This window comes from Thrips palmi, unplaced genomic scaffold, assembly GCF_012932325.1.
Source record: "Thrips palmi isolate BJ-2018 unplaced genomic scaffold, TpBJ-2018v1 HiC_scaffold_19, whole genome shotgun sequence".
Lineage (NCBI taxonomy): Eukaryota > Metazoa > Arthropoda > Insecta > Thysanoptera > Thripidae > Thrips > Thrips palmi.
This window is the reverse complement of record NW_023144628.1, coordinates 10,564,767-10,587,932: the sequence shown is the minus strand read 5'-3', so window position 1 is coordinate 10,587,932 and position 23,166 is coordinate 10,564,767.

Genomic DNA, 23,166 nt, shown 5'->3' with positions numbered 1-23,166 from the left:
CCCCCGCACCCCGGCCGGCCTGTGGCGGCAGGACGCGGCAGGCGGCGGGGCGGCGGCGCGGCTAGTTTTACTGTTTTACGGGAGTGCCTGCCATCCTCTTAGCATCGCGCAGCGCGCCGGCCGGACGAGCCGAGCAAGCCGTCGGCAAGGAAAGGCCCTGCCGAAAAATAAGCTCCCCGAAGTCATCGCTTCCGGTCGTTATATCCCTACTTTTTTCACGGAATCGTCCAAAATTGGTCCGGGCCTCCTTTGGGGTTCCTTCGGTGCCTTCGGTCTCCGTTGCGCAACGAAAGGAGGAGGAAATTGCACGCCGTCATTATGGAGGCACACTTTACTTTGGCGCTTTGGCATCGCTCGGGTCGCCGAGGCCCTTCGGCGCCCTGCGGCCCGGCGGCTTCGGCACGCCTTCGGGACGCTTCGCTGATTGGTCGGGTCAGGGCGGTTCGGCTCGCCTCGGTGGGATTGGTTCAATTATCGCCTCCCGGCGGCGCCAACGCGTTTTACACTTTCAGACTCGCCATCTCGCGCCCTCTCGCTCGCACAGACACATCCTCTCGAAGCGCCCCACCAGTGCGACAGAGACACGCGAAACTGGATGGCCTCTCGCTGATTAATGCACGGCCCCTAAAGAAGTAAAGAAGCAAGTTTGTTGCACGCCGAACGCCATGTTGTGACCGACGTCGGCGGCGACGCCAGACAACAGTCAGCACAGTGGGCCAGAAGACCGGTGGAGGCGGTCAAAACTCTAGACGCGTTTTGGGCTCTAGGGTCGCTAAATGGGACTCGAACCGGACGTGTGACCCCACCAATGGATTGCTCTCCGAACGAGAAATCCATTGGTGGGGTCACACGTTTGGTTCGAGTCCCATTTAGCGACTCTGGAGCTCAAAACGCGTCTAGAGTTTTGGCCGCCTCCAGCGGTCTTCTGGCCCACTGTGGGGCGGCCAGACGCGGCCAGACGACCACCCGCATCCATGATGCCGCAGCCCGATCCGCCAACTTCCTTATTTCACTCCAATGACCCGTTTGCCTGGCCGGGCGGGCGCTTGCCACGCCACTGCTGCCACGGGGGGAAAGTCCGTCGTCACACACCCTGCGAAAATCACCAGGGGTCCGCCAAAACCTCAAAGAAAGGTCCCCCCCCCCCGGCAACCCCCGCACCCACGGTCGCCCGCGCCGAGGCGCTCCAGGGCGGCCGCCACTGGCGCCAGGCGCCTGGCGCGCGTTTGTGTGCGTGCGTGTGTGTGTTGGTTAGTGAGTGTGTTGGTTAGTGTGTGTGTGTGTGTGTGTGTGTGTGTGTGTGTGTGTGTGTGTGTGTGTGTGTGTGTGGAAGACGCTGCTAATTATTCGCCCGGCAAAAAGAAAGGAAGCAGCGCCCCCTTTTGCCCTTTTGTTTTGGCACACAGAAAGAGCGTCCTCGTCGCGCCAAACGCTATCACTGCGTCATCGAACACTGCACCTGTGGCTTGAGCCAAGCGGCAGTGTAGCGGACGAGGGTGGGCGGGGTGCCTTCTAACCTCTCCAGTGCATCGCGGGCGTCCGGCTGGGTGGGCCACTGTAGGGCCCGACATACTGGTATGCGTTATTGTCACTGCGTTACGGTGTAGGTACTATCGGCATCGGCGCGCGACCGGCCTAAGAGTGTAGGCTCACGCCAACAGCCGTGGCCGCCAAGCCGCTCATGGCACGGCGTGCGCGGCGTGCGCGGAGGGGTCATGGAGTCCAACGGGAACGGCGGCGCACGCGGCCACCCACGTGTACACGGAACGCCCCCGCACGCACACACACACACACACACACACACACACACACACACACACACACACCTCTCTCTCTCTCTCTCTCTCTCTCACTCACACACTCACTCTCTCACTCACACAGGCGCGGCTTGGCGCCCATCCCTTATTCACGCGGACAGTGCACACGTCAGAGGGCCTGATTGACAGGTCTGCGGTGAGGCGAGGCAGGCGAGGCTGGCGAGGCGATGGCGATCTGGCTGGCCAGCCGGGCTGATGCACTTGTCGCCGCAGAAAGAGGAGGAAAGAAAAGCCGGGCGTGTTTTGATTTACAGCCCGGGCGAACCTCACCTGGCCGACGGCCACCACTACACCCTCTGCCGCGTGGCGGCGTGCTCCAGTTCGGGCAGGTGTTGCGGTCGTGTTTCCCTGGGCGTGCTCCCGGTGGAGGAGACGACGGTCACGGCCGAGTAGTGGCAGGCCACGCCGTGGCGCCGCCCGGACTCAACCGGTTTCCGAACAGCGCCTTCGTCTCTCTCGCACTCGCGGCGCGCGCCGTCTGGCTGCGAGAGAGACGAAGCGACGAAAAAGCACTTGTTCTGCCGCACGCCATTCTGCGGTCGACTTACGCAGCTAAAGGATTCGTCAGGTCGGGGAGGGTTTGCCTGTCATCTCGATTGCAACACGCTTTCGTCGGAAGGGCGGCCAGCGCACAGTGGGCCAGAAGCCGGTGGAGGCGGCCAAAACTCTAGACGCGTTTTGAGCTCCAGAGTCGCTAAATGGGACTCGAACCGAACGTGTGACCCCACCAATGGATTCCTCGTTCGGAGAGCAGTCCATTGGTGGGTTCACACGTTCGGTTCGAGTCCCATTTAGCGACTCTGGAGCTCAAAACGCGTGTAGAGTTTTGGCCGCCTCCACCGGCTTCTGGCCCACTGTGGCAGCGGCGAGCTGGTTGCCGACCCGACGAACAAAAACTATTTTTGTGTAAATAGTGGAATTGGTCACCGTTTCGCCCAGCTTCGCGACGATAGTACAGCTCGAGCCGCGCCCAAAACCAAGTCGGCTAATCTCACTTCAAAGTGGTATCCTATGGCCGGGATCTCCGCATCCCAGGCGAGAGAGACGGAGAGGCGGTCCTCCGGCATCGCAGAGCGCAGTCAGATTAGAGGCGCTTGGATTCGGGTCGCGCTGCTTGCCCCTTTCTCTCCCCAATTACTCAACGAGGCTCCAGTCCTTCCTGGAGGCGCTGGAGCCGCTGGGGCCGCCAACGGCCGGAAAGGAGCTTGGTGGGTAAACAGGCGGAAATTAACGTCCCGCCGATTTCCCTGCTTTTTGACTGTCATTCCCATTCCTGCCTCCCTCCCCCTGGGTCCGCCACTGCTTGTTGACGCGGCGAGCTCCACGATAACCTCGATCGTCCCGAAAATGAAAACGACGGCGGGCGGAATCCTTTCCGAAGAGCGAATGCGGGACCGAAGGGTCCGAAGGGGTTTCCCTCTTTCCCGCCATTTCGGGAGTAAGGCCGGCCTTGAGATCGAGTTGCATAGCAATCAAGCTGTAAAAAGAGGAGAGAAAGACCCTCATCTAACAGTGCCACTCGCCGCGTCGCCGCGTCGCCGTCCCGGTGGCGAAACTGAGAGTGGAAAGGATTCTCATTCAGCGGCCAAGGGCATCCAAGGGCATCCAAGGGCAGCCCTTTGCCTAACGGCTCGGAAGCGCTGCGTGGCACACTGCGAGGCTGTGCCGTCATCAAAGGCCCGTTTTATTGACGTGCCATTTGTTTTTGGAGGCACAACAAACATCTGCAGCTGCCGAGCCTGCCGAAATGCAAGGAAGATTCTCGTCGGTACGTGATAAAGAGCGCAATTCGAAACAAATAATATTCCACAATTTTAGGACAAAAATTCCAAAATTCGTTCCAACTTTTGTCCCCTTCCTGGCGGTGCCGGGGGCAGGGGCGCAGCGGGGATGCCGACGATGGGGGTAGGCGCGCCTGCCAGCCTCGCGCGGCGGCTGCACCAACGGTTTCGCGAAAATGATTCCAAAGCCGGTGGGCCGGGCCGGGCGGGGCCGGGCCTCAAGCCGGGCCTCAAGCCGGGCCTCAAGCCGGGCCTTCAACTTAGAGTAAGAATCGGGGGGACAAAACGACATCCCTCCTAATTACAGGTGAGTCGCCGACAACTGGAGTTCCTGCGGTTCCGTGTTTGACGGAACGCGAGTTTGACCAGTTTGACGCGCCGTCCGTCCGCCGTCCGTGAATTTTGTGGGAAAATGGAGAGAGGCCGGAGGAGTCACCCCTGGCGAGCGCAGACTCGGTGAGAAAGATCCCGAAAACATGACGAATCCCTCGTTTTTTAGCGTCGCAATAAAGGTGTGCTCACACACACACACACACACACACACACACACAAAGGCGCCCGCTGACGGTACATCACGCACCTTTTTTGTGAAAAAATAGCGTAGACTTGGAAACTGCGGGGACTAGCTTCTCTCTCCCCCTTTCCAAGTTCGTGTGAAAATCTTTTGCGTTTTACGTACTTCGGTTTCCATGCCCCCCTCCCTTCCCTTTACCCCGGCCGGCACCTCGGCCGTTTCTCTCCAGCAATGTCGCGGCAAGCTTCACTGCGTTGGACCGACAAAGCCCTTTCTTCAGCCCCACACTGCATAAAAGTTGAAGGTCATCGGGCGAATATTCTGCGTGAATTGCCGTTGGCAGGTGAACTACTCCTGGAGCCTGGGGTCTGGACTAACTAACTGGACTGATGGGACTTGAGCAACCCTACTGGACTTTCTGGACCTAATCTGACCTAACAAACAGCCCCAAGCTTATGACTCGGACCTTGAGCCGAAAAGCCCGGTCCTGATGGACCTGATTTTACACGCGGAAACCGGTGCTTTGGCTGAGAAAAGACCGACGTGTAAAAATGCATCGCTGATGACTCACCAATTTCAAAAGCGAAAAAAAAACGCCTCAAAAAACGAACCGCATCTTCTTTCATCATCTTCATACGCTAACGCAGAATTCCCACGGAAATTATTCATAATATGCGGGATCATCACTCTTTTGCACGTCGATCGCGATTTTTTAAATGCATTTTTTTTTTTAAATCCGTAAGTGCATGCACATTGTTGGATGAGCGGCAACCTGTCCCGTTGGCAGCTTGGCCCGAGGTTGGCGGCACTGACCCCTCCGGCCAGGCGGCCAGACCAGACGGCCACGGCCGGCACCCCTCGCAGTCAATGCCAAGGTCGAGCTGCACAGCGCAGCGGTGCTTTTGCATACATCTTCCCTTTCATGGGGACGATACGGTCGGAGCCAGAAAGGAAGGGAAATGACACAAAAAAAAAGAATAAGCAGCGAGGCTTTTAAAAAAGCGGCACTGTGTGGACACGTATGTTTTGGGAGCGTAAACAGGACAAAAAACGCAGTCTGCTTCCCCGTCTGCGGAATTGATTATGTGGGTCAGACGGGAAGGCCAGGATGTGCCGTCTAAGACGCGTGTGATTTCTTGGAAGGAGAAAAAAAAATAGAAATCCGGGGTGGTTTGCTTCATTGCGAAAAAAAAACTTCCGTTCAGTAGAAGAGGAATACTAGGTCAGTGGAAAACGCATGAGAAAGCCTGACGGTTTTAAGTGTTTTCCATTTCACTTCGGGATGTCCAGAGTAGTCGATGGTGTCCAGGATGGTGTCCTCCGAGGAGAGAGACCGAGAGAGGGCGAGGCGGCTGTGCAATGCTGTGCAGGCCGTGGATGCTGGATCGATGAGAACAACACCGCTGCCAATGAATAAGGGTGGGTGGGGGCGGCGGCCGGTTTATTTGCAAACCGGGCAGTGTTGCCGATTCTCGCTACGAGGCCTGCGAGCCTGCCAGGGACGCAAATGTAACAGTAGGCTGAGCTAGGCTGGGCTACCCTCTCCGCAAATTTGGCGATATGCCGAGGACAATTTCAGTAGCCATTTCGATTTTTTTTTCTAATTTTATTCTTTTTATTTTTTTTGTAACGGTCTTCAATTACAATCATTGTTCGGCTTGGTGTTCCAATTACAGTCAAGCAGTAAGTGTAAGAAGTATTTAGCTACGTATATTTTAGAAAATTAAATTCTCTTCCAGAATATCATTTTGCACACGATCGAACGAATTCATGGGAAAAGGCTTTGGCGGGCCCGGAGGACGCACAGAAGTGCAACAGAAATGGGGCAAACCTGACCTACATTTTATAAATAATATCCGCCCAGCTTCCCAAAGAGTGCGCCCTCCTCCCCTCGTGTGATGTTTTTTGGGAGGAACGGGGGAAACTGCTTTATTCGGGACGGCCAGACAATAATGTAGGTTCGGGCGTGATCGACTCACACACACATCGACGCAGCAAGCGCAGCAGACATACGGGAAGGTCTATCCGACATTTTTTTGCTAAAAAGAGAAACTTGCATATATTTTTTTTTGGCTAGGACGCAGCGGGGCTCGCCATCCCTTTTTCGGCTTTCGGCCGTCTCTCTCACACTCCTTTACCTGCCGCGCGGCAACTTGCTGCTAAAAAGGATAAAAAGGACGAAAAGCGCGCAGATGCAAACTCCTTCACAGCACTTCGTAATTTTTTTTCACTGAGTGCTTTTATTTTTTCGGCGTCACCTGACCGTTTTGCATGCTGTGGGCGTGGGCTCTGTCCCGGTTTCGCACAATCTTGCAAAAACGCTTTATTTTTTCACCACAATTTTTTTTCCCACCACTGTGGCCAGAAGTACGGGACGCTTGATAAGGCTGACTGACCCAGTTGGGCCGCTCTAGGTGGGCGGGCCGTCGTCATCGAGGAGGCCGACGCGTTTAGCACCACCTTGCTAACAGGCGGCATGCCTTGCCGTGCCCTGCCGTGCCGTGCCCTGCCAGGCGGCTGGCCATCTTTCCCACAATTGCAGATTCAGGCAGACAGAAAGACAAGCACTCTGCAACACTCGTTGCTTGATCCATTCCCGGGCGTCCGATTGCGATCCGTTGGGAACGTTGTGTGTCGCGCTCCCCCCGTCCACCCCGTCCACGTTCACCCCGTCCACCCCGTCCACCCGCCGCCACCCCCTGCGTTGCCGACGTCGCCGACGTCGTCCCCGACGACCGAAATCCATTCCATTTCGGTTCGAATATGGCGGTCGGATTTAAAACCCCGTATGCAAACCGCGAATGGAAGCGCGGCTGCGCGGCGCGTGCCGGCCGGGGAGGGGAGGGAGGGGAGGGGTTTAAAAAGGGTTGAGGGTGAATTACCGAAAGGGTTGAGCGGAGGGGTGCCGGCGCGCTGCGGACGCGCCGATTTGACACTTGAAACTGGCATCAGTGGCCGCGCCTGGGGAGAAGTATCTTTTTAAAAAAAGAAAAGGGTGAAGAAGAAAAAAACGCGACACGCACGCGGAAGCGAACAGTTGGCTTGTTTGCGTTTTATGGGGAAATGGGAATGCCACATTTTCGGCCGCGTTTCTAACGAGATTTATCGAGCCAACTGCTCTGTGCGCGGCGGGGTCGGCGCTTTGGACTAACAAGCATGCTGGACCACTGAAAGTTTTGAAGGAACACTTGCTTCAATACGTCACAGGAAAGAAAATGATTGAAATTTTAAAAAGTAGTTTTAATTTATAAAAATATTTTCAATTTATCAACTTAGTTCCGCAATCTATAAAATTATTGAATTGAGATAGAAGTGAGAAGTGAAAGAGAAGTTCCAAAACTTTCTAAACTAGACGTGCACCTTCCTGTTATCTGAGCAATTTGTACAGCACGTTCACAAAACTTGTTTTTTTTTTCTCTTTTCGTGTTGACAATTTTTTTTCCGGAACGAAGCAGGCAGGCCGGCCGCACGCGCGACGCGGCGCGACGCGCACACCATTTCGATTGTTGATGAATCGATTAATCGAGAGTCCCATCGGCCGAGCGGAGAGAAATCTCAGCCTGTCAAATTCTCAACAACCAGCATCAAACGAGGAGCCGTCGCGTCGCTCCCCTCCATCCGCGGTCTGATCGCCAACATAAATAGAAAAAGAGCGCGATCTGAGGAAGGAGAGAGAGAGAGAGAGGGGAGAGGAGGAGGAGGAGGGAGAGAGAGAGAGAGAGAGAAAAAAAAAAAAATGAGCGAACACGGGGGAGGAAAAGGACGTGTGTCCCCGTATTATCCAGCAATAGGCCGCACCAAAGTGAAAAAAATTTTCTGGAATTGCCCATTTTCTGAAAGAGCATGATGAGAAACGGCCCTGTACAAAATTTGAACGTTCTGCGATGGGCAACCCGGAGCAACGGGGACTCAAATTTCCGGTGGAGCGGGTTGCCTACCTACCCCCGCCTTTCGCGGGGCCCCGCGCGCCGCGCCGGTGCGGCCGCAGAGGCAACCGACGGTCCTGTGAGCCTAAGGGTCAGTACTACACCCTCAGCACGGCCCGGGGCGACCGGGGCCCGGCGGCCTGATGTACCTCGGGAAAACCCGCGAAAACTTTATTTCGTATTGTGTCACTTTAAAGTCCAGGGCGGGGCGCTTAGCCGGGGCCACAGCACAGCTGTAAAGAGCACAAGAGTGTCAGGATGCGAACCTGCGTCCCTCAAAAAGCGCAAGAAAAAATCGCGCCCGCCCGGGATTGTTCAAACCACGCCGGGGGAAAGCCCCTGGTGGGGATGGGGGACCGGCCCCAGCCAACCTACCAGGCAGGCCGGCCCGTGGCAGCCCCCTCCCCCATTTACCAGCGGGCTTCCCGCGTCTTTGAACGAATCCCGGGGGGGTTTTTTTCGCTTTTTTTGAGGGAAGGTCTCGCACCTGCAAACCTTGGCATTTTTACTAGATATTGCCCCCCATAACGCACCCGCCGTGCGCCCTTTTAAATAACCAATCGTTCATTTTTTGGGTTTTTGGGGGTACCTCCGGGGTGGCCCCCGGTGGCCCACCGTGCATTAATACCCCTAGGCCACCCGGGAGTGGTTGTCTTCGGCCCACCGGCCGGCGGGGGCCGCCGAAATCTAAAAACCCCGCTCCCCCCGGAAAACTTTGGCCCCCCTCCGGGTTGCCGACATAGAACGAAAAATTTTTGACAGGGAAAAAGAGAAAATGGGCAATTCCATCCAAAATAATTTTTTTGGTGCGGCCTATCCAGCACATGGAGTGGAAAGGGATAAAACACGCCCTCTCTGCATGTGCGCACACACGCACACACACATACACACACACACGCGCGCGCACTCAACGACGAGCGGAAGCTTCGCTTTTAATTAGGGCCTGCTCCCGACCAATCAGAATCGGGAATCCTCGGTCGGCGCGACGGCTGGCCGTGGAGCTGCACACCCCTTCTGTCCGACCCATTATTCAAATGACGTCACGAGAACAAAGCGCGCGCGCGTTTAAAAATGGCGGCGCCGCCATGCCGTGGCCGTGCCGTGGCTATGCCGGCCGGTTGAATGGACCGGATCGGGTGTCAGTTGTTTGGACGGCCTGTCTGCTTTTGGGGCCGATATGCAGACCGATTCCGAACAACGCTCTGTCTCTCTCGCACGGGAACGCCCGACGGGTGTGGGAGAGACAGAGCGACGAACGTGAGCTAGCTGCAGCTGGTCGGGCAGCACTGCTGCCTGGCCAAAGGGTTGGCAACCAACAGCCAGAAGCCAAGTTGGGAGTGAGACAGACAGTGAGCCGCAGCCGCCACAGCGCGGCCACGCAGCGCCGATCAGATGGAAAGCAACAGATCGGGCATTAGGCAACAGGGAAAGCAAACTGCACGAAATGAAAACCTTGCAAGCCCAGAGCGAAGAGACTCGCGCGCGCGTGTGTGTGTGTGTGTGTGTGTGTGTGTGTGTGTGTGTGTGCTGTGTCTGTCTGTGTGAAGAGGGCTCGAAGATGTTCGTTCAATGAACTTATTCCTGAATGCCAGTCCATACCTACAGGGCACTGCGCGAGGCACCGCCCGTCCGCGGCCAAAGTTATTCCTGCCAAAGACGAGCAATTTTGCGTCCAACTTTGGTCGCTCCGTTTTCTCGACCGTCATGGCGTTCCTCCGCGGCGCCACGGCAGGCTGGCAGGCTGCCAGGCAGGCAGCCCATCAGGCAGGCAGCCCCACCCACTTTCCCCCGTCGCGCTGCGTGGCTGTGTCGCGTCCCGCCGCGTCCCGCCGCGCCCACCGCGTCGCCGTATGCAAACGCAAGCAGAGCGAGGGGGAGGGGGAAGTGGAAGGGTTGCCCCCGCCAATGGCAAGACGCGCCGCGCTCACAGTGGAGGGTGGGGCCGCGGGGGCCGCGGCGGCGGGGCGGGGCAACCCTGATTGAACCGTTCTCCAGCGAGCCACGGTGCACTGTAGGTAAGCCCTTTGGCCCAGGGCGTCAAAGGCAAAGGCCCGGCACCGGTGGCGCAGCGGACTGACGCCAACGACAAAGGCCGCGCCATTCCGGTGCGTTCTCTCTCTCTCTCTCTCTCTCTCTCTCTCTCTCTCTCTCTCTCTCTCTCTCTCTCTCCTCCCCCGCAATTCCCCCCCTTTTCCCAAAGTCTTTTGGCTGCCCCCCCCCTCTTGCCGAAAACCAAATTTTTGGGATCATTTCACCTGCCAACCACGAGGCCGCTCTGCTGCGCTCCGCCGTCGCGACTAAACTCGCTCGATTCAGCGTTCGCGAATCCTCTCTTCGACCCCCCCCCCCCGCCTCTCCCCGAGGGTGAACCCACGACCGCCCCCTCCCTGCCCCTTTCCACGCACACACATATGATCGCATACGGACGACTTAGCATTACAAAGGACTTTTTTCCCTGACGACAGAGCATCAACCCAGCAGCCGGGCTGCATAACGTCATCTCGTGCCGTGCCGTGCCCGGTCAATGACAACTTTTTTTCCTCCGCCGCGCCGAGGACAATCATTTTTTTGAAAAGTCCTCTCTCTCTCTCTCTCTCTCTCTCTCTTCTCTCTCTCTCTCTCTCTCTCTCCTCTCTTCTCTCTCTCCTCTCTTCATCCCCCCCCCAACCTTTCGCGATAAGAAGAAAGCCCGAACCATTATAAGGGAAAGGGGGGGCCCCGCGAAGCCGCGCAAAGCAAAGGACCTTCCTATTTGACATCGGGGCCTACCTGGCCGTGCTGCCCGCGATACTATCGCTAGCAACGCTTCGATATCTCGCAGCGTGATTCACCCACAGCGCGTATTTAGCGTGTTTTTTTTTTCTCTCTCCGAGTAAGCGATCGCAAACTGAGATTCGCCTGACACTATTTTCGCGTGGCATCGGTGCCCCACCCTGCCACTGCCGTTGCGGTCGGCTGCGACATGGTTTGCAGTGCACCACCACTCGAGGAATTCATTGGGATTTGACCTGACGGCGTTTTCGTCCAAGACGGCGGCCCAGTGATCAATCTCGCTGGTGAATTTCCGTTTTTTGGCTGCTTGATGTCACTGCGACGGTTGCGCGTAATTATCATTCGAATACTTTCCCCTTTCTTTGTAAAGAAGGGTGAATATAATTTCGGCGAAAAGGGGAAACGGTAATTCGACGGTTGAGTTCCGCGGCAGCTTATAAAAAAAAGCTCCCTCCCCCCCGACGGCATTCGCTCTTTTTATATGAAAGACATAAAAAATGCGCTCCGCCGACAAAACAAGGCAGCGGCGACGTCGTCGAGTTCGTTGAGAAAGAAGTTCATAGATTTGGAACATTCACTGCACTTTGTTCGTTGCAAGTTTTTTGAAGCACTGTCAGCGCAGTAATTGGCCCTTTTTCTTCGTTTGCAAATTATATACTCCAAAACTGACACATCGACCAATGATCAGTATTTGAAAAACGTTCATTCTTTTTTAGTTTCGCTTTTTAGTTCAGAAAGTATGGGTCTTACAACTCATCCACCATGACAGTGGACGAAATGCTCGTGGGATGCGAAGGCGGGATGTCGAGATGTCACCTTCCGGGCCCGACTCCCTGTCTCCGTGCGCAGGGTGCCCCGAGAGTCGTTTCGTTTCCGTCCCTCTGTCCCTCTCGCACCCATACGGGACGCCCCATGAGCGCGAGAGAGACAGAGCGACGCGAAAACGACTCTCCGGCCGGCCGGCGAGTCCCGGCGGACGCCGACCCCAGCGCCATCCGTCGGCCGCGCCCGGAACTGCGTGGATGAATGGCGGCAAAAAAGCGCGCGAAAAAAGGGTTGCCGGCAGAGGAGGCTCTGTCTCTCTCGCGCTCAGGGTGCGCGCCCCGAGGGTGCGAGAGAGACAGAGCGGAATCGGACGACAGGCCGGGGTTCCCCGCGGGCCAATAATGTGTGACGGTGTCGCCATCTGTGAGTGAAGCAAGAGAGTCAACAACAGCGTTGCGACACTGTACACTACACTGCGGGCGGCCGCGGCAGGACCAGGCCGCCAACCCAATGACAGACTGTCACCTGCACAGGCCGCACTGCACAGGTAGAGGAGGAAGTTGTTTTAGCTTCGATTTGCATTGTCGTCCTTCGCGAGAAAAGGGCTGCCGGGGCCGGGCCCGGGCGAGCCGTCTCGGTGCTTTACGGAGAATGGCCGTTTTCTCCTCTTTTTACCCCGGCTGCCTACAGCGGCTGCCTCGGCTCGCTGCACTGGCACACCTTGCGCCGCACCTTACCGAATTGTCGCCGAGCCATTGATTTACAGTGTGGGCCTCCTTGAGCTCCCAAAGGGCTAAAGGGTGCTGGAATGTCTGGATGACGCATCCAGGTTCTCGGAACGATTGCGAAACAAATTGCAACCCCCCTTTTGTGAGTGTGTTTGCAAACGCAACGACGGGAGAGAGAGAGAGAAAGAGAGAGTGAGAGAGACGCTTCTTCCTCCGACAAAGTTCGCTTTGCTTCTTGGATCCGAAAATAATGTTCCTATCAATCTGTTCCCTTTTCTGTTTTTCTGCCCCGTGTCCGACACGTTATGCACACCGTGATGGAGCGCAGGCAGTCCGAATAGGAAAGCACTGCCTCTGCTTATTCAATGTGCGTGATGCGTTTGCGGAGAGTGTGTCTGTGTGTGTGCACGAGTGTGTAAGTCTCCGGGACGTATGTGCTCGGCTTGTTTCGGAAGGTGGGGTTTATGAGCCGAAACGGCATTTCTGCAGTGGCGCCGCGTTGCTGGCTGGCCTGGCTGGCCGCGAGTCCCTCCCTTGTCCTCCCCTCCTGGCCGATGCGGCGGACGACGCTAGAGTCCGGGTTGCGATTAGACGGCTGCACGCCAAGGGACGATGATCGCCATAGGACACCGCCGAGTCGCCATAAAGAGGACATTGGTCCTGGCGTCTTGGAGTCCTGGAGTCCTGGAGTCCTGCAGTCCTGCAGTCCTGGAGGCGCGGGCAGCATCGCGGGCAAGTTTCAGTGCCAACAACAAGCATGCGTCATGCCGACGACGACAGTCCCAACGCGCGCCGCGTCGCCTCGGTTAGGTTAGGTTCGACCGCACACAGCCAGATGCCTCCCGGTTTGTGAAATAAAATCAAGCAGCACTGTAACATCCTAATTATTTATACCGCCGCCCGCTAATAGGGGCATGAATGGGAAAGAGTTATGTACCGGCCATTACGCAGAGACATAAGTCTAGTCCTCGTTCCGTTTCCCGCCTCCCTGCCTTGGCCGCGCTGCCAACAACGGAATAAAGGGGTGTGAGGTCGCACTGTGACCAACCGCAGGAAAAAAAATGAAAAACAATGCACATTCATTTCGCAAAATGCGGTTGCGTCCACACAAATTTCCGATTTCGGACAAACTCATGTTGGCCCTGGCTTGAGTGGGTCTGAGTTCAGCCAGCTCCTGGATGAGGCCTCGCTCCCTTTAATTCATTTTCTTGATCCCCGCTAGTCCGGCGAGGCGGGCGAGTCGGGGCGAGGCGGGCCGCCAGGTTTTGCGAACGGGGAGAAAGGGGAGTGAGAAAAAGGGCGCAAAAAGCGAATGAAGCGCGCAGAGATGAGTCGGAGGCGGGGGAATGGAAGTTGCCGTTTATATCCCGAGAGATGTTATGTAGCAATATTCCCCGCCCCCCTCCGGGGCCTTGTCAGGGGCCCGGCTAGGCTGCCCGCCTTCAAGGGGTGGAAGAGAGAGGCAGACATTCATCGTGCACCGCTACTGGCCGTTTTCATTACGGGGGTCATAATCACCTCCGAGGCACTGTTGGCACTGTTGGCGATGGCAGCCCTGTCATCACAGGGGCGCGGTGGGGAGGGCAGCGGGCGGGAAAGGGTCAAGTTAGTGGCTGCTCCTTCCACCCCCTCGCTGCCCTTTTCCGTCGGCAAAGCATGGGTGTGAATAAACATTGTCTTACCGGTTTTCTTGACGGGCCGCAAGACAGCGGGTCAGCGGCTCTGCGACGAAGATATACGGCCGGGGTGCGGACTCCATGCTGTACTGGGATGCTCATATATGAGCTGTATACGTGGAAGCCTCCCTCCCTCCAGGACACCCTTCACCTCGACAGGCTGACCGGCCCTCATGGCCACCTTAAAACCACTCCATGGCCTCCCTATACGACCACAAGCCGGGTTTTACTACCACATCCTGTACCGCTGTGCGGTGTGTCATTCATTCATTCATTCATTCATTCATTCATTCATTCATTCATTCATTCATTCATTCATTCATTCATTCATTCATTCATTCATTCATTCATTCATTCATTCATTCATTCATTCATCGCTCTTCTAGCAGGGAAGTCAAGGTGCGTGGGCGAGGCGCTGAGGGGTTGCTGCGCACGCCCCCTGCACGGCCCGCCCGGCCATGATTAGGAGCAAGAGAGACACCCCCTTTTGCCTGGCTGCTGGCTGCCTTGGCTCTCCATCCCCGTTCGTTCCATTTCTCATTCCGGCCTTTCCCTCATATTGTACATTGTTCTTGAGTCCCTGCCTGACTTGCATCTCAAACGGCTCTCTCTCCCTCTTTCTTTCTCTCTCCCTCTTTAATTAATTTCGCGGATCTCATCGGCCCGCTCCCCCCGGCCATCCCGGCCGTCTCGGATTTGGCCCTGACGCCCTGCCGCCCTGCCGGCCTGACGGCCCACCCCCTTGGGCTGCAGATGGGCCATGGCGGCCGTCGTCCGGAATAGCGTATCAACATCAGCCCCAAAGTTTTTGCCTGCTTCGCGTGCCTCACGCGGAAAGTCCCGCCGGGCCGAACCTCGTCCAACGGTGACGTCAAACCATCAAAGAGCCGTGAATTTTTACTTCCGGGTTTTGTTGCAATTGGCTGTTTTTTTTCCTTCTCCTCCCACCTGGCCGGCCCGCGGTGCCACGCGCGTGGCGCACGACACTTGCCCGCGACCGCACGCCGCGCAGCTCTGCGGCACGGCACGGCACGGCACGGCAAGGCAGACGACGCACAAAGGCACCGCCAAAGTCTGGCCTCGCAGACACACGCGCGTGTGACACCGGTTTGTTTACAGGATTACACACGCGGCACGCGGCAGGCCGCACGTCGCACGCCACCGGGCAAAAGGGCCGCAAGAGCCGCAACGGCCGAGAAGCGCGCAACAGGGTGGCCAACTCATGTTTTACACCGGGTTGTATCTCTCGTTTTCGGACGAGTGGATTTATCTGCGAGTTCATTCCATCGCGGCTATTTTTTGGCGTGTAGGCGACGCCCAAGGTGCGAGGGTCCCATTCCAATTTGGGCTGAGGGTCTGGTGGCGCGGGCGCGGCCGTCGCGGCGTGCGTGCTCCGGTCCTACCCGTCCCGGCTCGGCTCGGCTCGGCTCGGCTCGCGTGCCACTGGACCGTTTAGCCTGCCCTTTCCGGAACCATGGGGCTCCACTCCACGCGGCCACCACGGGTACCAGCCCGAATTCGTACCATCAATACCACGCCGCGCGACCACCTCGGCAGTGCTCGGCAGAAAGCAGCGATTGCGGCGAGGTCGGCGAGGTCCAACTGTCGGGGCGAAAGGCGCCACTGGGAGAGCAGTCTCGCGGGGAGGGAAATTTCTCCCCGGCGGTTGGTAGAGTGGAGAGGGAAATTTCTCCCCGGCGGTTGGTAGAGTGGAGAGGGAAATTTCTCCCCGGCGGTTGGTAGAGTGGAGAGGGAAATTTCTCCCCGGCGGTTGGTAGAGCGGAGAGGGAAATTTCTCCCCGGCGGTTGGTAGAGTGGAGAGGGAAATTTCTCCCCGACGGTTGTTCGTGCAAAAAGGGAAATTTCTCCCCGACGGTTGGTAGCGCGGAGAGTGAAATTCCTCCCCGGCGGTTGGTAAGAGCGGAGAGGAAAATGTCTCCCCGGCGGGTGGTGGCGCGGTGACGCGGCGGCAGGGCTTTTCCGGCAGGGCATTAAAATGGGCCAATTAAAATGAAGTAAAAGCGCAGCGTGGATGATGGAGAGGGGGGCGGCCATGGCCATCCTGGGAATATATTGATGAGCCGGGCACAGCGAGAGGCTCAGCGGGCTGAACGACGCTGCTGCCTCTCCCGCTGGTCGCCCCGTGAGTGCGAGAGAGGCAGAGATGGCCGTTCGGAATCACTCTGCTGCGAGACAACGGAATATGAATCTGCCCCCTCAAAGGCCGTGCCGCTGGCCGCGCTGGCCGATCACGAAGCAGTCCGTCCGAGAGTCTGTCCGACAGCCGAAGGGGCGCCGCCTGGCCAAAGCATGGCCACAGCCTGGCCACAGGTCAGGTGAGCTCGAGGACAGCAGCGCCCACTTTTGCCAAGTAGCGGCCCGTCGCCGATTTCCTTCAGAGCCTCCGAACGTGCGGACAAACTGCGGTACCAGGACGGGAAACGAAACAAAACCCAACAACGGGCCGACGGCCTGCCACAACACATCTGCATTCCTCCCAGACGGGCTCGGCGGTCGCCCCTTTGAGCGCAGCCTCCTCGCGACGTCGTCGGCATGACGCGACACTGCGGCATTGCGACATTTCGCTAGCCGTGCAAGGCGCGGCGCGGCGGGGCAGCCCCTCCGCGGCCCCTCCGCGGCCCCTCCGCGGCCCCTCCGCGGCCCCTCCGCGGCCTCTCCGCGGCCTCTTCGCGGCCGGTGCCCGGACGACATTCGACAAAGATAGACGAACATCGGCCGGACCGCTTTGAAGTTCGCCGGCACCGTCTGGACCTCCCGACCGACCGACTCCGGGACCGGACCGGCCAGCCAGCCAGCCAGCCAGCCAGCCAGCCAGCCAGCCAGCCAGCCAGCCCGGACAAACTGATAAATAAACAAACAAACGAACACTTTGGTTCCGAGTCGTGCGGCGGCGCGCGCAGGGCCGCCGTGAGGACTCATTTGATGAATGCTTATTACGCCGCGTTTTAAATATGATAGTCATGAGACGGCCGGGGCGGGGGAGGGGAGAGGGGAGGGGAGAGGGGAGGGGAGAGGGGCCCGGAAGAGGGAGAAAGAGGAGCGGATGGAGAGACTTTCTGCGGGGCCTCCCCAGCCGCGCCTGGATATTTCACCGAGATAAATAAGGACGTCACTTGGAGCGATTAATTGGCACTACTCTTGCACAATTAGCGATGGGCAGAGATGTGCGCTTACCTAACGCAGTCTCTCTCTCTCTCTCTCTCTCTCTCTCTCTCTCTCTCTCTCTCTCTCTCTCTCTCTCTCTCACATACACACAGAAACAGACACACATACATGCAGGACACCCGCCCAGTGGCGAGAAATGTATATGGAAGTACGCAAAACGCCTCCAATTGATCGATCACATGTTTCACCCACACGCACGCTCACACACTCTGTCCGGCGCGCGGGCGTGTGTGTGCGTGTGTGTGTGTGTGTGTGTGTGTGTGTGTGTGTGTGTGTGTGTGTGTGTGTCCGCGCTGGAGGTGTACGAGGCCAATTAAAGGAGGACGGACGAATCAATCGGCCCTGGGGACTGGTGATCCAGTTTGGCGGTGGAGGGACACGTCGGACACGTGCTCGGCGCCTCGGCGGGTGCAGTGCAAGTCGCTGGAAGTAGCCGGAAGACGAAGAGCGGTGCGACGACCCGATCCGGTTCGGCTCCTCCTTCCTTTCTCTTTTTTTTCCTTCCCGATCGCCCCGCGCGACTAGCGCGACTCAGCCAGCAGCGCGGACCGCGCGCGGACGAAGCAGTGCCTCACTCTGGCGTGCGATATTGGTGCGATGCCTTGCGTACCCTTCTTCCCTTTGGTCCCATCTTTTGCTGGAGGAGGGCAGCCGGTGGATAAGAGGCCCTGAAACTAGGTGCTTGGGTGAAACTGGGCGCTTTTGGCACCCTGAAAAGTGTGGGGAAGGGCGACGGAATTGCCCATAGTTTGAGAGTACTGTAGTACTCTGCAGGCGCTCAGAGCGACGAATGTACGCCTGCTGAGTACTACAGTACTCTCAAACTATGGGCAACTCCTTCGCCCTTCCCCACACTTTTCATAGGGTGCCAAAAAGCGCCCAGTTTCACCCGAGCACCTAGTTTCAGGGCCTCTTATCCACCGGCTGCCCGCTCCTCCGGCAAAAGATGGGACCAAAGGGAGGGAGGCAACCCAAGGCGGAAAATTTGCGAATCGGAAAAGCGTGGTATGAGGAAACGCAGCGCGATGACGGGCCCATGCCAGCGCCTCGAGGGGCTCGAGAGAGAGGGGAGAGAGAGAGGGGGGAGGGGGAGGCAGCGTGCAGGAGGGCCCGTCCGGTCGATACACCCTGCGAGAGGCGCGCGAAGGGAGTGGCCACCGCGGCATGCCTGCCAGGCCCTGCCAGGGAGGCGGTGGGGCGCACCGCGTCGCCGGAGCCAACGACGCCATTCAAAGTAGCGGCCCTGTGGTCGTCGCAGTGGCATTGTCCCTTCCTGGCTTTGGGCCCTTTAGGCCCTTTAGGCTGCAGGGCTCACTGGCCTGGCCCCGCCAGCAGTATACCCCGCGCCTCGGAGACTGCCAATGCAGCAGCCTACGGCCGGCCTTTGTGCCTGGGGTATCGACGGCGCAGTGGGATCGTTCCGCGCTGCAGGGGTACTACCGTGTGCTACCCCGCGCTACCCCGCGCGCAAGAGACCATCCATAAGGCTAGCGTTGTAAATCTCTGACGCGTGGAGTAGTGACGGTCGGATTCTTTTGCACACGGTAGTACAGTATACATGTTGCGCTCCGTCGGCGAGGGGTCCAGGCCATCCTGGCCGTGCTCACCAAATCGCTGCCCCTGCGCTCTACGGGATCGTCATCAGGGACTTTCTTCTTGCATTCGGGAGATGCCGCAGAGCTGGGCAAAACGGTGGAAAATGTCTGGAAGTGATGATTTGGACCAAATGTCGGCAAGAAGATGGTCTAAACGCACTGCGTCTCTACCTGGGGCTAAGCCACTGGGTCTAACCGCCGCCATTCCCGGTCCTCCTCCTGCCTGGGCCAGGACGTCGTCAAAGATATTTCGGCGAGTCCGGACGCGGCGTTAGTCTCTTGTCACAGCGCGTCACGGCATTTCGTTTCCTGGCCGGTCCTCCCGTCCACTCCGTCCACTCCGCCAGGTCGGGTGAGCGTCAGTCTGCTTGGACTTGGAGAGCAGCCCCCCCCCCCTTTTTTCCTCGCGGCCTCGATGCCTTTGCGCCTGCTGGGGGCTGCTGGGGCCGCTGGCCGGTTCTGAATTGGATATTCTGCCCCGACGCCGGCGCCATTTTCAGGATGAAATATTCATGCGGGCGACGCCAGGACGCCAGGCCGCCGCGCCGGGGAGACGACGCCGTCGCCAGGCCCTTTGGCGCCTCGACTGGGCCTCCTCGGCGCCTAGGCCGGGAGGCAGGGCCTAGTCAATTTGCAGCGGCGGCGCCCCCTTTTGAATACCGCCAAGGACGGCGCCAGCGTCAAGGGCGAGCATGGCGACGAGGACGAGCATGGCGTCGAGGACGAGCACGGCGTCGAGGACGAGCACGGCCGAGGACGAGCACGGCGTCGAGGACGAGCACGGCGTCGAGGACGAGCACGGCGTCGAGGACGAGCACGGCGTCGAGGACGAGCACGGCGTCGAGGACGAGCACGGCGTCGAGGACGAGCAAGGCGTCGAGGACGAGCACGGCGTCGAGGACGAGCACGGCGTCGAGGACGAGCACGGCGTCGAGGACGAGCAAGGCGTCGAGGACGAGCACGGCGTCGGGGTCGAGCACGGCGTCGAGGGCGAGCACGGCATCGAGGACGAGCACGGCGTCGAGGATAAGCACGGCGTCCAGACTTCTCGCTTCTGAATTTCATTCCGTGAACCATAACGTGTTTGCGTCCAAGTCGCGCTGCGCACGGGGGGGCAGGGGGCAGCAGGGGGCAGGGGCTGCAAGACGGATGGCAGAAAGGCGCGCCGCGAGGACAGCCCTATATTTCACGGGGTATTCCTGGCACCCTCCAGGGGGTGGCGCGGGGCGGTCGCGGGGCGGTCGCGGGGTGGTCGCGGGGCGTGGCGCCGAGGAAGGTGACTTTAAAACCAGCCATCCATCGCGGTGCTGCGGCGCCACGCCGCTTCCACCGCCCTCCCACCAAGCCGCGCCCTCCTTTGAATACGCAGCCGGGGGGTGGCGCCGCTAGGCGCCGCACTCCGTCCAACTCCGTCACCCCGTCGCCTCGCGCGGCGTGGCACGCCGTGGTGTGCCGCTCCTCTCTTTTTATTCGCTTATGCCCGGCCGCGCCGACCAATGGGCGCGCGGCACGGTGCGGGGCGCGCGGCAAGGGGTGGCGACGGCTGGAACGGGGTGGATTTGAATACGAATAGCAGCGGGGCTGACTGTGTGACGCGCTGGCCCAGCGCCACTGGCAGAGCTGGCAGCAGCAAGCTTCGTGGGCCCGCCGCCAGAGCGCGCCACCGTCCAAGCGCCAACGGCGGCAGCGGGCGGCAGTCAAAAGGGGCGGCAGGCGGCTCGGCGGGGCCTGCTCACGCGGACCATTTCTCTGCTTGTTTCTCTGCAATGGCCATCGCGGAGCTTGACATTGCGGACCGTCCACGCTGACCGTGTTTTGTTTTAATTGCTGCGGATTGCAGAAACAAAATTTGAGAATTGGATATTTTTTTAGCGGCCTTGACGTCGCGGCGTCCAGCAGCACGCCAAGCAAGCCAGCACGCCCGCTGGCACAGCACGGTGATAATGGGGGTGCAGCGGGGCGGTAGGCTGGGCAGGCTCGCATCGACATGCGGATGACTTCTCAGTTTTTCCCCGTTTTTACGCATTCACACGACCACCCCCTTATTTCCAAGTCACACACACACACACACACACACACACACACACACACACACACACACACAACGCGCCGCAGAGCGGGGAGTTCGTCTGATGGCCCTGGACGGCTAGCAGCCGGCTGCCAATATATCGCCTAACGATGATTGACGCTCCCCCAGTCAACAGTAGTTAATCCAATTAGTGGACGCGCCCAGGGACCGTCCCGGAGCGACCAGGGCGACCAGGGCGGGGGGGTTGATGAGGTAAGCTCGCGTGGCGTCCCAGCAATGAGCAGCAAAAGGCCGATGAGTATTTATCTTTTCTTTCTTTATCGTGTGTGCTTGATTAGAGTTGATTATGTCCCATTGATTGGCGTGGGCCAGGGACGGCCGCGTGGGGGAAGGAGGGAGGAAGGCTTGAGGCGACAGACTTTCCTAATGTTGCCGCGGAGAAAAAGTTGTCAGTCGGACCTGCCGGGCGGCCGGACCGCAGGGAGCGCCGGCCGTGTGCGCCATTTGACGACGCGCTGGCAGGCAGTCCAGCAGCGGCTCGCGATGTGGGCTTTGCCCTAATCAATCAATAAGCATTCTTTTTAATTTTGATAATTTAGTAATCAATGTACATGAAAACCTTGAGTTGATTATCGGGGGGGGGGGGGCGCTTGCAGTGCACACCGCGCGTACGACAAGAAGCACAGGTGGCACTATGGGAGCTCTAGAAGCACTAGGAGCAAAGTGAGCAAGCAGGGCACAAGCAAGGTGCGGTAGGGCCAGCCGCGCGCACCGACACATCTTTATTTATAAGGGCCCAACAAAGGGCTAAAGGCAGTCCAAACGTCACACACCTCTCGCCCACCCCTCGCCCAACCCTCACCCACCCCTCCCCCACCCCTTCGTCCAGGAATCCAAGTAAAGCGTCTCGCCGTCGCATTCGCTCAACTCAACAGCCATCGTCTCATTTTTATTATTATTCCATGCGGCAATTAAAGTAACTCTTCATTTGTGCGCGCGCACACGCTCTCTCTCTCTCTCTCTCTCTCTCTCTCTCTCTCTCTCTCTCCCTCACACCACAGAGAGAGAGAGAGAGAGAGAGAGAGAGAGAGAGAGAGAGAGAGAGAGAGAGAGAGAGAGAGAGAGAGAAAGGGCGGGCGCGGTCTGCGCGGCGGTAGCCGTGTCCTTTTTATCGTGCTGCAAGGCTCGGCCACTCTGCCAGCCACAATATAATTCCCTTGAATAAGCGTCAGTACCGTCAGGTTTGTCAGCGAGTCTCACGCGGCGGACCGGCTCGGTTGCTGGCTCGGCTGCTTGCGGCGCTGCATGGAGGGTATTAATGCGACTCCGTTCCAGGAAGCAGAAGGCAGGACGACATTCAGCCAGTCGTCGCAGCTCGCCGCCGCCGCTCCGGCAGTGAGGTTAGGTTAGGTTCGGCCGCGCCGATGAACATTGCGTTCATTCCTCGAGGCGCCACGCCCCGCCACGCCTCGCCTTGTATTTTCTCCTTGTTTGCGCCTTAGTTTGGGGGCGGTATTGCAGCAAAGTTTGTCGAAACGGTAACAAATGTGTAGAAATCGTCGCTTGTCCTGACTTTAGGCAGCCACTGCGTCTAATATAAGGCGCCTAATCGTTCTCCCTCAACGGGTGGGTACTCTTTGGGCCTCCCTCTAGAACACCTTTGTTACGGAGTGCGATTAGCAGCCTTAATTTTGGAGCGGTGTTGCAGCAAAGTTTGTCGAAACAGTAACAAATGTGTAGAAATCGTCGTTTGGCCTGACTTTAGGCAGCCACTGCGTCTAATCTAAGGCGCCTAATCGTTCTCCCTCAACGGGTGGGTACTCTTTGGGCTTTCCTTTAGAACACCTTTGTTACGGAGTGCGATTAGCCACCTTAATTTTGCAGCGGTATTGCAGCAAAGTTTGTCGAAGCAGTAACAAATGTGTAGAAATCGTCGTTTGGGCTGACGTTAGGCACCCACTGCGTCTAATCTAAGGCGCCTAATCGTTCTCCCTCAACGGGTGGGTACTCTTTGGGCCTTCCTTTAAAACACCTTTGTTACGGAGTGCGATTAGCGACCTTAATTTTGCAGCGGTATTGCAGCAAAGTTTGTCGAAACAGAACAAATGTGTTGAAATCGTCGTTTGGGCTGACTTTAGGCACCCACTGCGTCTAATCTAAGGCGCCTAATCGTTCTCCCTCAACGGGTGGGTACTCTTTGGGCCTTCCTTTAAAACACCTTTGTTACGGAGTGCGATTAGCGACCTTAATTTTGCAGCGGTATTGCAGCAAAGTTTGTCGAAACAGTAACAAATGTATAGAAATCGTCGTTTGGGCTGACGTTAGGCACCCCCTGCGTCGTCTAATCTAAGGCGCCTAATCGTTCTCCCTCAACGGG